General features: G+C 52.4%; 1 long non-coding RNA gene across 1 annotated transcript; it reads left to right on the forward strand.

The window, feature by feature from the left end:
- The first annotated feature begins 10,611 nt into the window (after window positions 1-10,611).
- Window positions 10,612-13,863, forward strand: LOC144614652 (uncharacterized). The gene is made up of 2 exons (XR_013552589.2): window positions 10,612-11,084; window positions 13,267-13,863. It is a non-coding gene; the product is annotated as an uncharacterized LOC144614652 (long non-coding RNA).
- The last annotated feature ends 582 nt before the right edge of the window (window positions 13,864-14,445 follow it).

The following is a 14,445-nucleotide window of genomic DNA, read 5'->3' on the forward strand; positions in this document are numbered from 1 at the left end:
AACAGAAGGGAAGAGAAGCAAAACTAATAGAAAAATAGGGAGGGGGACAAGACATAAGAGACTCTTAAATATAGAGAACAGAGGGCTGCTGGAGGCGTTGTGGGAGGGGGATGGGCTAAATGGGGAAGGGGCTTAAGGAATCTACTCCTGAAATCGTTGCTCTCTCTATGCTAACCAATTTGGATGTACATTAAAAAATAAATACATTAATTAAAAAAAAAATGTTCTGCCATCTACATGGCCCTTGAAACCAGGCAACATGAATTTATTTTGAAAGAATTCAAAGTGGGTATGAACACAAGGGGAATGACTGAGAAGAGCCAAAGGTACCTTCTCAGCTGTTGGAAATGCCCCGGATCCTGAGAGGGACATAGCATCTGTCAAGACAAAAGTCGGGGCACCTGGGTGGCTCAGTCGGTTAAGCGTCCGACTCCGGCTCAAGTCATGATCTCACTGTCTGTGAGTTCGAGACCCGCGTCGGGCTCTGTGCTGTCGGTTCAGAGCCCGGAGCCTGCTTCGGATTCTGTGTCTCCCTCTCTCTCTGCCCCTCTCCTGCTCATGCTGTCTCTCTCTGTCTCAAAAATAAATAAAAACACTTAAAACAATTTTTTTTTAAAAAACTTAAAAAAACAAAACAAAATAAAACAGGGGCGCCTGGGTGGCTCAGTCGATTGAGAGTCCGACTTCGGCTCAGGTCATGATCGCACAGCTCATGAGCTCGAGCCCCGCGTCGGGCTCTGTGCTGACAGCTCAGAGCCTGGATGGAGCCTGCTTTGGATTCTGTGTCTCCCTCTCTCTCTGCTCCTCCCCCACTCACGTTCAGTCTCTCAAAAATAAACATTAAAAAAAAAAATTAAAAAAAAACAGCCAACAATCAACAGTACGCTTAAAATTGTACATTTCATCATACATTAATTCCGCTTCACTAAAAGAATGACCAGGAGGAAAATAACCAGTGCGAGTTCATGTGCCGGGTGGGAAAGGCCAAGTGAAGCCAAGCTCCAGCCAGATGTTTCCTCCAGAAGCTACGCTCAGGAGCCAAGACGTCTCTGACAAGACGTCCCTTCAGACACAGTTCTTGGCCTCTTCCCTTGCTTTTTACCTTGGCTATAAACAGAAAATGTGTTCTCAAATACAAACTGAAAACAAATGAACGAAAGACATCAGTTTTCCTTGGTGATGAGTTACTACAAAAAAGAATCAAGAGGGGCGCCTGCTGGCTCGGCGAGTGGAGCGTGTGACTCTCGATCTCGGAGTTTTGAGTGTGAGCCCCACGCTGGGTGTCGAGAGTACTTAAAAAAATAAAATCTAAAAAAAAAAAAAAAAAATCATGATATAATTACTTTCTCTATTGCAATAAAAAGAATGTCTACCCTAGAGTCTGGTATTCATGTTTATATTACAATGCTGTTTAAACTCATTATGGCTTTAGTATTCATACACCCACTGATGACCTATAAAAAGCAGGAATAAGCAACTCTCTGCTTCAGGCACAGAAGCAGCATATGAAGCAAACACAAGCCATGAAAGATCTACTTAATTCAAACGTGGCGGGGGGCGGGAGGGGGGGCGGTTCCAACACCATCCCCTCTACACCAGGCCCCCGATGCACCAGCACAGACAGGAGCTTTAGCCCACGGGAGTTCACAGACCAGCAGAGGTGGCAATCGGGCTGGTAAATAATATGCTAAGTGTTACCCCCAAATTAGGAGCCAAGTGTGACGAGTGAGAGGGAGCACGGCAGCTAATTCTGTCTGGGGGAGCCAGAGAAAGCGTCAAGAAAGAAAGGGGACCGCGTGGTGGGCCGTGACAACAGGCAGGGCCCAGACAGGAGAGAACAGTGTGAGAAGACCCGGGTGGGAGAGGCGCACGGCGTGCTACGGGGCCTCAGGCCTGGGGAGAAGGAGGGCGGGGAGAGGCAGAGGGGACGGGCAGACCGGGGCCACTTCCAAGGCGCTCAGAACGGCCCGTGGAGGAGTCTGGAAGCCTGGACTCATCCCGCTGGAACGGGAGGCACCAGTACTTTGTAAACAGATGCTTTAAAATGTAATTGGCAACAAGGTGAGACCTGGGTGGAAGGAGGCTGCTGCGGCCGAGAGCAGAGAAGGCGCAGGCCGGGGCCAAGAGGGGGCAGGGCCCGTGCGCCCCTATCTCACAGCCAGGCCCAGGAAGAAAGAGCATAGCAGGGACCGACAGCGTGGGGCAGCGGGGGGCACCATACAAGGACGCGACAGGGACTCGGAAACACTGCTGCCCCGGCCGCTTCTTCCCCAACGCAGGAGCCGCAGACTCAGGGAGAGAGCCCGAGACTGGGACTCACAGACTTACAGGCACCTGTGGAACACACTGGCGGACAATCCTCCGCCCTCCCCCTGCCCCGACCTAGAGACCCCAGCACAGAGGGGACGAGCAAAGGGGGAACGGACGTGACCACCCGAGGGGCCACAGAAGTGTGGGGCTAGAGCCCTGGAAGGGGTCCAAAGGGCCAGCAAGGGCGCCAGAAGGGCCGGGGAAGAGCAGGCAGGCCGGAGCGGTCAGCCCCAGCGAAGCGGGCACCGGAGGAGCCCCTCAGGGATCTCGCCCTGGCAGGTTCAGTCCAGGGCCACGAGCCAGGAGAGTGGGTGGTGAGAAAATTAGAGAAGCGCTTTCCAGAAGTGCCGGTAAGTCCAGGATCTGCGCGGCTGGAAGGAAAAGCAGAGGGGATTCTGTGTCTGAGTTTCCGCTCTCGTGCACCATCTCATACGCCACGGTAATCCTAAACAGGAACAGCGGACCCTCGAATAACACGGGGTTGGGGACGCCATGCCCACAGACAGTCAAAAACCTGTGGGTAACTTCGGAGTCCCCCGAGATCGAACTCCTAACAGCCCCCCGTTGATCTGAAGCCTCACGATGACGGTAACAGCCAACGAACACAATTCTTGTACGTATTCTTGTGACGAAGCACGAGAAAAAGTGTTAAGAAAGTCGTAAGAGAAAACACATTTACGGTATTATATACCGTATCAAAAAAATTCACATGTAAGTAGCCTGCGCGGTCAAACCCGGGCTGTGCAGGGTCCCCGTTTGCACACGGGCCGCCTTGGACCCGCAGGGGCTCCACGCAGGTGTCACCAAAGTGCATCTTGGTTTGACAATGCCACGCTTTTAAAAGCCTACCACGGCCCCCAAAGTGATTTAATGGAAACAGAATGAAATATTTATGTACAGCTGAGCCAATTAAGATATCAGACCAAGAAAACATAAGCTAAGAGGCCTCGCCGTGCTTACTCCTGTTTCTTTTTTCTTTCTAATTCTGTACTTCGCTGAACTTTTCTTGCCACTACAAAAGTAATTTAGGCTCGCTGCACTTTTGTGTTTTGAAAGGATGAGGGTCCAAGTTTGCAGACTCGGGGGGACGATCCCCCTTCCTGAGAAGGAGGAAGCAACAGTGGGGCAGGGGGTCTATGGAAAACCATGGAGATGGGCTGAAGCTAGAGCCGTTTACACCCCACAGCACTGTTTTCTGAGCAAAGAGTAACCAGTGGGCTGTGGGTGTCACAAGTGCAGGAAGCCACTGAGATCGGGGAACGGTTGCTGCAGGGAGAGCAGCCGAGCGAGTGGTGGGCCCACGAGGTGCCTCAGACCCCCACTTTCTAACAACGTGATGGGACTGCTTTGCTCTGCCGTCCAAGAGCCCAGCTCAGCACCCAAAGGCTTACGCGGGGCTGGAGAGTAGCCACGATGACCGATGATTCGGTGGAAAACCAGGTGTCAAACAGGTGTCAAAGGCAAGGCCTGAGCTGAAATGACCCGTTGTGGAATGCAGGAGGAAGGGGAGAAGCCTGACAAGCCAGTTGGCAGAAAATTCTAAGGAGCTGGAGGTCCTGGTGAGACTAAGAACCGGGTTTGGAGGAAGTGACAAGGTGGCCAGGTCGGACGGAGGCTGGATCAGCAGGGCAGTTCCAAGAGCTCAGCAGGGGGGCCCTTCGGGATAAAAATAAGTTCCGGCACGTGGCTGTGCAAACAGGCTGCGACCTGAAAGGACGTGAAGGGAAAGGTCTAGTACGTCTGTCCCGGGGCATCAACCTTCATCCTGGATGCCAAGTGAGCCAGGGTGGAGCGGAGGACTATAGGCCGTAGAGTCGGAGCTGGACTTGCTGAAAGAAGGAAAGAATGGAGTGGCCACATAACGTGCTGTAGTGTATTTATGGCAATTACGTTCTCGAACGTTCCTTCCATCATTTTGCAATCGTGAAAGATTTCGTTTGTGCTTTCAAACCCTACCAATAATGTATGCCGTACAAAACCACGATCTTCTCAAATTATTGAATCCAAAGAACAGAATATTAACATTTAAGGGGGAAAAAACCCAACAGAGTATTAAGCCAAGTAAAGCCAAGTCTCAATAGTATGCTGGCACATTATCCACACTGTGACAAGTAAACTTATTTAAGGTTTCTAGGAAGGTCTTCAACACTAAAATACATAACCGCCCTAGAACAGGCCTTGGATGCTGCCGGTCATAGATGGCAGATGGAGAAACGCACCCACCAGGAGCCAATCTCATGGGTGCACGGGGATGGTGCTGGGTTTTCCTTCTTTCCCACGGGCCATGCTTCAGTCTCTTACTGGGTCCTCCTCTTTGTAGGTGCCTCGGTGGCGGTGCTCAGGCTCAGCCCTGGGTTTTCCCTTTATCTCCGCTCTCTCTCAAGGATCTTCTGGGCTCTCAGGCCCACGAACGCCGCTGCTAATGATACACATATCTGGGAAGCTCCGAAACGAACGGTACATCACTGAGCAGATCCTCCCCAACAACCCCCTCCGTCCACCAAACCCTTACGGACCTTCGCAGCTCCGTAGGGCGTACCTCCTCCAGCTAGTTGTCAAGGTCAACACATAGGAGTCACTCTTCACTGAACTCTTCCCCCACCTGCCCCCCCCAACCTCTTCACATCGAACCCTCCAGCAAGTCCTGTGGGCGCCATCTCCAAAACCAGCCCGAATCTGCTCTCTTCCACCTCCTGCCCAGCCAAACCACGGCCACGAGCCCTCCCCCAGGCAGTCCGCAGGGCGCCTCCCCAGCACTCCCGGTCGGTCTCTACCGTCACTGCCTCCCTCACCCCATGGCCCACCCCGAACAAGGTTTCACAGATACAAATCAGATCATACTCCTCCCTTACTTAAAACCACCCAACGAGGGCCTCTGCCGTTAGAGTAACATCCAAAGGCCTCCCTGTGGTCTAAAGCTCTACCTGACCTGGAGCCTGCTGACCTCCCCACCTCGCGGGCTGCAACATGCCCTGCAATGTCCCGGCACACCCCCAGGACGCTGCGCACTCTGCACCTGTCTGTGCAGTGAGCTGAGGGGCAAGGAGCGTGCCCGAGAAGACTCAGGGACACGGAGGGGAGGCGGTGGGATCTGGCCGGGGTGGGGGAGGCGGGGGCGCGGTCAGGAGTCTGGGAGCCTTGCGAAAAGCAGTCGGGGAGACGTGCGGAAGGGTTGAGGGGAGAGAGGGAGAAGGGGAGGAGGAGAGAATCCCACACTTCTGGGGGAATCTCCATTTCCAGTGTCATCCTGAGCACGGGCTGGATGAGGTGGCCTCAAGGACGCGCTCACCGATATCCCAGAGGTTTCACGGTTATCCCCGCGCGAGAGCCACAGCCTGTCTCTGAAAGCTTTTTCTAAAGATCCCAAAAAGGTAAACGAACCCTCAGGAATTCTAAATCCAGAGATACAAAGAACACCAGAGTTCCAAACCTCTCTCAGGTGTCCTGTCCCAGGGAACGGCTGGACCTGAATCAGGCTGGCGAATCCCAGGCTCTTTCCACGTCTTCCTAAATAGGGTTTCCTTGTTTAACATGACGTGAACTCTTGCAACATCAGACTCGCCCAAATCCAAAACACTGGGAGCATCTGACGTGCTAACGTAGCTAGCTCTCGGTTGCAAATTAACGACAATGTAAGATATCAGAAAGGCCAATCACTACGCACCCCCCGTGCACCCCGGAACTTTACATACATCATTACCTTGAAGCCGGCCGCTAGCCTAAGAGCAAGGCCCTAATATGAGCTCACTTCAGGCACGAACAGATGCAGCCTTACAGCTATAGAAACCTGCCCGAGCTCACAGCCAGTGAAGGGTGGACGTGGGACCGTTCTGACTCCAAAACCCATGCTCTTCCGTTAAAATACACCTCCTCCCAGGGCACTTGGTGTTAGAAAATGCATTCTGTAACGAATAAATTGAATTAGGGAATATGGAACTCTAAGAATTCAAAACATTTCAACACAGAACTGATACTGTAAGAGCCTGTCTCGAGAGACACTGGCGGCCTCTCTATCCTGCCTGCCCCCTGCTTACTGGGTGCTGTAAACAAACAGCACCCTTTCCAAAGCGCCAGCTAAACACAGAGCCCTCCTCTCCTCCCACGTACCGGGAGCACTCCTCAGGCAACCGGTATTTATTAAGTCCCTTTCGCCCTCTAGACACACAACCCCTCCACCCCTCCCTACAGGCTCGAGGACACCTCCCGCTTAGGGCTCGGCCCCTTCTCTTCTCTCCTTTCCCACCACCAAGTTTAGGCACCTCGCCTCCGGTATGTGCCTCTGCAGAATCCTAGTCTCCACGGTCGGTCGCGAGGTCCAACCACCCTCCATGCAGCTGCAGGAGTCATCACCAAAAATCACCCGGTGCGTCAGAGTCAGTCTGGTCCAAAACCTTTCAGCCTTGCCCATGGCATTCAAGGCCCCACTGAATCTGGCTCCCCTTCCTTTTCAGGCGTGGTGCTCGCACTCTCTTTCACACGGTGCTTATGCCGGTTCCCTCACCATGCCCTCTTACCCCTCTGTGCTTCTGTTCCTGCTGTCTCCTCCAAGTTGAGGAATCTCATCTCTGCTTAGCCAAATTACCCATTAATCAAGCACTTACCAAGCCCCCACTATATACAGGGGATTGTAGGATGACGTAATTGTTTTCCAAACTGTAAGATGCTGTGCCAACGTGAGGCATTATCTTGGGCCCATTAGGATCTGGATTTTATTAGACAATAGGATTCTAACAAGGTTTTCCAAGAATGGAACAAAACTCAGTGGTAAGCAGAGCTAAGATTAGCAAGACAAAGACATGTTTGTAGACAGAGGCAAAGCAGTCAGTGAGAGAGAAAAAAAATCAAAGAGGCAAAAGTAAGAGGAAAGGACTGAATGCCGGTCCCGAAACAGGCTGACCAAAGAACAGACACAGAGTTAATGGGAAGAGGGATTCTCTCTTCCTCAGAGGTAAAGGAAAGAAAAAGACTGATGGACATTGGGAGATATTTTAGCTAGAAAAAAAAAAAATCAAGGTTGAGCGAATTCTCCCAGTGGCCTCTGTCTCCTCCATGCTCCAGAAGGTAGCCACTCATCAGTGGTAAAGCAAAAGAGTGTATTTTTAAGTAGAAAGGGACCATGAAAGAAGGAAGGGTCCTGTGTAATAAAAACTTTAACCTTGCCCAAAAGGAGGTCTGGCCTTTGTCCTCGGCTGACAGTCTGATTTCGGGTGGGAGCTGGCCACGCCATTGAGACCAACAAGGTGGCTCCGAGGGGGGCTCTGGGGCACGCAGTATCAGCATGGCAATTGATGAATCACCCAATTATGCTTATGGAAGGGAACCCCAAAGAGGACTCGAAACACCACGGCTCCTCTGAGTTTCCCTGGCTGGGAGTGCCCCGCGCGTGCGAGCCGTCCCATCAATGCGGGGAATGGGACACATTCTGGATCCGAGAGAGAAGACCCGAGCTTCACCCTGGCTCCCTCCTCAGACTCTGAGCCAGAAGCCTCTTCCCTTGGCTGATTTTAATCTTTATCTTTTACCTGTAAAAAAGCCTCGACTGTGCCCTAACAGCTTTCCGCAAGTTCCGCGAGTCCTTCTCAATAACAATCAAAACTGAAGGTGGTTTTGAGAACCCCAAAACTTGTAGCTGGTGTCAGAAGCGAGGGTGGTCTGACAGGACTGTTCCCTCTAAACTCTGGAAGTGACCCACTCTCACAGTCGACCTAACCACGTCTCAGATGCCGCAGCTGAATGGTCATGCGGCCCGTTGTGAACACTGACCCTGGACACTGGCTTTGGGGACACAAGGGAATACAATGAGTGTTCACACTTTATGCTCTGCTCTAGTGTTTGACTTTTTATACAAAATAAGCTGTATTATTTAAGTTAACTTACTATTTTTTTTGAGAGCGATAGAGAGTGGGGGAGGGGCAGAAACAGAGGGAGGCCCGAGCTCACGAACGGTGACATCGTGACCTGAGCTGAAACCAAGAGTCGGACGCTTCACCGACTGAACCACCCAGACACCCCGAGCTGTATTATTTTTATAATTAAAAACACTATTTTTAAGAAACATAATCCCTAGGAGCCACTTCCGGAAAATTATCCGGTAGATGATCTGGAGCCTTGCCCCGCCTGCAGTGGAGCCGGGAAGCTCTCAGATCATCAGGAAAACGACTTCTCAGTTCATTCCAAACATTAGGTTCCAATGCAAACTTCTTTCTTTTTTTTTTTTTTTAATTTTTTTTTTAACGTTTTTATTTATTTTTGAGACAGAGAGAGACAGAGCATGAAGGGGGGAGGGGCCGAGAGAGAGGGAGACACAGAATCGGAAGCAGGCTCCAGGCTCCGAGCCGTCAGCCCGGAGCCCGACGCGGGGCTCGAACTCACGGACCGCGAGATCGTGACCTGAGCCGACGTCGGACGCTTAACCGACTGAGCCCCCCAGGCGCCCCTGCAAACTTATTTCTAGTCCCATTGCCTCAAGTTACGGAAAACGATACTATCGGTAAGAGTCTCGAGCCTACAGGTAACACTTTCAGTAAGAAAGCAGAAACGTATCCATACTTTTGTCTGAATCCAGACTGCTCTTAATGAAGTTCCTTTTCGTTCCGTTCCTGCTAACAGTTGTCCTTTTCTAGAAGGGGATTTCTGCTTTTATAATGGATGGATTAGCACAGCTGCAACGATCCAATTTGCTCACTGGAAGCTGAGGCGGGCTCTGAGCCACTGGTAGCAGGAATATTTCTGTACGCGTTTTACGCCCTCTGCTTTGAGCTGAGACATCCGTGCGAAGAGTTCCTTCTGATGGCTGTCGAATGAATTCTTTACGAAGCTACCTTTCGCGTCATCCTGTCCTCGAAAGTCAAGGTGAACCCACCCGTCTAACTCCCAGAAATACACAACGCCCAAGTAACCTCAATAACCCGAACCCTTCTACCTCGAACACCTCCCAGGGTGTTCAAGGAATGCAATTCCACACTTCTGTTCCACCCCATTTGTTCAAATACCCCAAGAGCTTTTCCCTTTAGTCGAGTTCTGACTTCCTAACCAGCAAGCTTAACAAGGTGACCTCTCGAAAGGTGACTGTAGGTGAGTTCAGGTTGTACAACAAAGAGATGAAACTCCTCCTCTGTGAGGGGAAGAGTGTAGGGAGAACTGCATATTGATCCAGGTTTCTAGACCACCTGAGACGGTAAGAGCGAAATAGATACATACATGAGCAGCAGGGACAGACACTAAGCAGACTCACTGCACAACCGATCACGAAAGGAAGCATAACGAGTCGGTTACTGGTAAGCTAGCAAAGTGTGTCGGTCCAACAGCAGAGAGACTTAGTTCCAGCAGCAATGACGCCTCGGGAGGGATGAACCTTGGCTGCAAGAAAAGACGCAGACGTTGTCCTGAAGGCTGACCTGATCGCCCCAGATGCCCAGTCCGGCAACCACCCCCCCGCCAAAGATCGTTGATTGGGGGAAGGGAAGATCATCAGGAAGACGGGCGAAGAATGGGAGAATGATTCAAACTTTTCAGAAAGAAGGGGAGAACAGGAGCATTCGAGAAGCCACGGGCGAAGTTCAAGAAAGCCCTTTGTAATGCTTGGCTATAAAGCACTCTTTACAGGTTACGGAAAGGTTTTATAGCCACTCTCTCTTTTGGCTCTAACAACAACCCCGTTATTAGTTTATGAGAGGGGGAAACCGCGGCTCGGGAGAGCTAAGTGTCACGCCCAAGGTCAGGCGAAAACCTGGGGCTGCGATTCGGGCCGTATCCCGAGAGATCAAGAGTGACAGGAGACACCTGGAAGGGAAGGCAAGCGCAGGCACAGAGGTGGCACAGAGGTGCCCCCGAGGAGCTCGGGAAGGTCGCAGAAGCGCGGCGTCCGGAGGAGAGGGCGCAGGGGGGGCCGAAGGAAGGGCGGGCCGGGGACCGGGAGTGGCCGGGAGGCCGGGGTGTGAGCAGCCCGCCCGGCCCCGGCCCGGCCCGGCCCGGCCCGGCCCGGCCCGCCGCACTCACCCGAGGCCCGGGCGGGGTCGCCCGGCGCTGCGGCTCCTCCCGGCCTGCGGCGGCGGCGGCGGCGACTGCAGCGGCCGAGGCAGGGACGCATCATGCGGCCGCGCTCATGGCCGGGCCGGAGCGGGCCCCGCGGCTCGGCTCGGGCACGTCCCGCCGGCCCGGTCTGAGGGAGGCAGCCGCCGAGCAGACACGAGAGCGCAGAGCCCTGCCTGGGGAGCCGGGCGGCGCGACCCCCGGAAGTGAACCCCGCGGGGGGTCAGCGGCGCCGCGCTTGCGCAGTTCCGGCCGCGCCGCTCGGGCCGCGGAGAGGGCGCGGGAGGCGATTGGTGGGGGCTTGGAAGCCTCGGTCGTCGTGGAGCCGAGAGGCGTAAGGGCTGACAGTTTTCTGCCGCAGGCAGCTCGCAGCCGAAAGCTCCTCTCGCCAAAATCAAAGGCTCCATCCAAAGGGACGTGCGGAAGGGAAGGATGGGGGCTACGGGTTGCCGCACGGTCCAAGCCGCGCCGTCAGGCTGTCAAACTCCGTGGAGCGCTCTCGTCCCGGAGGCCGCGGGGGCGGCCTAGAGCCAGCTTTAGGTGTGGCTTGTACAGCGTGCGGAGCGAGAACTCAGAAAAGGGGGAAATGGAGGAGCGGGGGTGGAAACGATTGGGCCGGAAAGCGCGTGGGGAGAAGGGGAAGCGCCCTGGACTGGGGGCTGCTGGGGTCCGCTGCGCCTCCGGACCCCGCTCTGAGCATCCCAGCGATCCCCTCCGGACGATAGGTCCTAAGGGCTTTGAAGGTAGACACATGCTTTATTTCTTTGATTTTCCTGTAGTATTGGGGGCGACTTCCGCAGGGCTGGGAAGTAGGTGCTCAGTGTTTGTTTTTAAACTGGTAATTGCTTGCTAAATCGTTGTAAGATTAATGACAGCCAAGGGATCTATCAGAATCTCCCTGTGTGCAAGCTACCTTCTCGCCATTTACCATTCTTGCTTCCAGAAAGTCACTCCGGCTAAACTTTTGGAAGTAAGGGTGGGGGATGCATTTAAAAGTTGAAACTTTTGTGACTGTATCTTGTACCTCTGTGTTCAAAATGGGGCTGTGAATTTAGTTCACCCTCTCGGAGCCTCCCATCTCCTGCTGTCTTTGTTTTGGGATTTGTTTCCACAAGGGAGGAAAGTGAGTGAGGCCTTCAATCAGTGACCAATTCTTTTTGCATGGGCTGAAAGAAAGGATGATTATCTGTGAATAACACCGTGACAGCAAGCGGGCCTGTGCTTGGGATATCTTTGTTATGAGCCGAGTTAAAAGAATAGGGCTTTAAAAAAAAAGAAAATTTGCTTAACAGATGCGGAACTGGCTTGAACTTTCACCAGACAAAGTTGACTTTATGCCTCATAGCTATGGACAAGAATCATTTGCATCGCCCTTGCAGCCTGTAAAGTCATAAATAACTTAAAGAAAGGAGAAGACCCCAAGGAACCAGATAACCCAGAAGGGTGTGCCAGACAATGTCTAGTGTTCAGTGAAGACGCCTAATAATCTTTTTGGACCATTTCAGAGTCTGTCACAAAAAAGTGGAGGGTAGAGGGATCCCCACCCCATAATTCTGATAGCTCCCAACTTGTTTATATTGCCTATGCTTTTAATCCTGGCGTATCTTGTGTATCATAATTTTGACAGTGCGCCGCTTTCCTAAAGGAAATGGCGCGATAAAAGCATCCATTAAAATATTTAACAGTATTTAGCAGCAGTTGGCAAAAACAATCAACTGTTATCAAGGGTTTGTTTTGTTTTGTTTTTTAATCTCGACAGAATTGGCATGTTTTTTCAAAAGGTCTCCTGCGAGTCATTTCCCCTCTCCAAGCCTCAGGGTTTTTTTGTTTATCTCTAAAATAGGAGATTAGATTTGATTTCTAAGGTTTCTTCCTGTTTTAAGATTGTGGTTCAACCCAGAGTGTTTTGCCTCTCCCTGATTTCACTGAGGCCCTGGGACCAGAAAACCTAGTATTTCCCATTCCCCTTGTAGTGAGAGGAAACTTCCCACCTCCTGGGTCAGTTCTGTTTACCCTTCAGGAGCTAGGTTCCAGCTCACCACCTATCCCAGGAAGCAGCCCTTTTAAAGTAAAGGCTCTATTCAAACATGTGGAAAGATGCTCGGCCTCATTTGCAGTCCGAGGAATGAATGCAAATCTGAAGTACAAGGAGATGCCACTTTTCACTTAGTAGGTTGGCAAAGATAAAAGGTTCGGGAAGGCTCTGTTGGCAAACAGCCCCGACTGATGCAATTGTAAATTGTTCATCTCTTTGCAGAGCAAGATAGCAATATGAGCCACAAAAATTTGACCCAGCAATTCCCCTCAGGAGTTTCTCCTACAGGTAGCCTTACCCCCGTGCACAAAGCTGTTTGCCCTGGAGTTCGTTCACACGGTAGCACGCTGTAGAAGCGAAGCAAAAGACTGGCAGTGCCCTGTAAGCCTGTGAATATATTAGGTAAAATACGTTGCAAAAAAAAAAAAATACGTTGCGCACGCAAAAGGGAACAGCGTGCTTTACAATTGTAAAAAGGAAGTGAGGCGTGTTTTCACGAATTCAGATACCTGGTCTTCAAGCTATATCGGGTCTATTGTTAAAACTGCGTGTTCTTGTGTAAGAAAGCAGAGCGGGGAGATACATACGTTTATATGTACGTAGGCTATCCCTGGACAGATACACGAGAAATGGGCATGTAACGTATTGATTTTTTTTTTAAGTTTATTTATTTATTTGGAGAGAGAGAGCAGGGGAGGAGGGGCAGAGAGAGGGAGAGAGGGAATCCCAAGCAGGCTCCGCGCTGTCAGCGCAGAGCCCTACTCGGGGCTCGAACTCACGCACGGTGGGATCGTGGCCTGAGCCGAAATCAAGAGTCGGGCGCTTAACCTACTGAAGCACCCAGGCACCCCTGTGACTTGTTAACTTTCTGGCCGTGTGTTTATTTTTAGAGACACAAAAATATAATTGAACGGAGTCAACACGCTACAGCAGGTGGGGAGGCACCTCACAGAAGAGACTGTCCAAAACGTGAAAAAGTGCTTGTTTTCACTAGACGCCCGGGAAACGCAGACTGAAACCACAGGGACGTGTTTACACGCCCACCAACATGGCCGGAATGAAAAAACACCGAGCCCTGGCAACCACCTGGAATAACTCGGAGCCTCTATCTGCTGCTGGTGGGGGGACAGGTAATCGTTAAACTCCCTCCTAGGGCACTTAGGAGTATCTGCCCAAGCCGCACGCGCACGGACTTGTGTTCACCCGAAGACACCTGCCGGACGGTTCACAACCTCAATGTCCGTGACCGACAGAATGGATAAATGGTGCGTACTCATACAATGAACTACCGTGCAAAATAGAGACCAGTCGCACAAACACGTGTCGGGTTAAAGAAGCAAGACCTGAGACGGTACGTGCTGCGTGGTTCCATCAATAAAAGGTTCGGACTCCCGGCGAAACTGGTCTTTGGTATGGGCACACGTGGCGGGGCAAGGGTTACCCGCGAGGGGGGGTGCCGGGCTACTAATAAAACTCGGTGTCTTGGTCCCGGTGCCAGCTGTGTGTTCCTCCAGCTCTTCCGCAAGTAGACAGCGGCAGAGAGAGAAAGAGGCGGGCACTTCCGGAGGTTGTACAGTGGAAAATCAGAGGTTCGTTCTGGAAGGGGGTTTGGGTTTTGCCTTAGGTTTTCCCGCGGGTTCTGTGGTATCGAATGCAACAGCCAGAATTAGGGAAGCTAGAAAGCTGACCGTCCACAACGCGTGGGTATTGGACGAGGCCCCGGGAGTCTCAAGAGCCCGGAGTGGTATGTCCTGAGCTCCTCGGCTCGGGCCACCTCGCCCCCGGCTGTGGGTGGAGCCTGCTGCCCGCCCCCCCCCGCCGCTCGGTGGGGAAGACGAATGGCCAGTGGATGGGTATGGAGGACCTACTGGGTGCCACACTCTGGGCTCGGGTCTCTGTCGCCTCGATGGCTCTCTCATGCCCTTTAGGGCTTCATCCTGTGGCGCCTTCCTCCCTGGAACCCCGTCTCAAACTTCCCCCTCCCTGCTCCGCTCCTTGCCACGTGTCCGCTAACGCCATACGTCGTTCACTTCCAGTGCGGCCCATCCCCGGCTGCAGGGCAAGCCTCA

This window comes from Panthera onca, chromosome E2 (genome assembly GCF_046562875.1).
Source record: "Panthera onca isolate mPanOnc1 chromosome E2, mPanOnc1 haplotype 2, whole genome shotgun sequence".
Taxonomy (NCBI): domain Eukaryota; kingdom Metazoa; phylum Chordata; class Mammalia; order Carnivora; family Felidae; genus Panthera; species Panthera onca.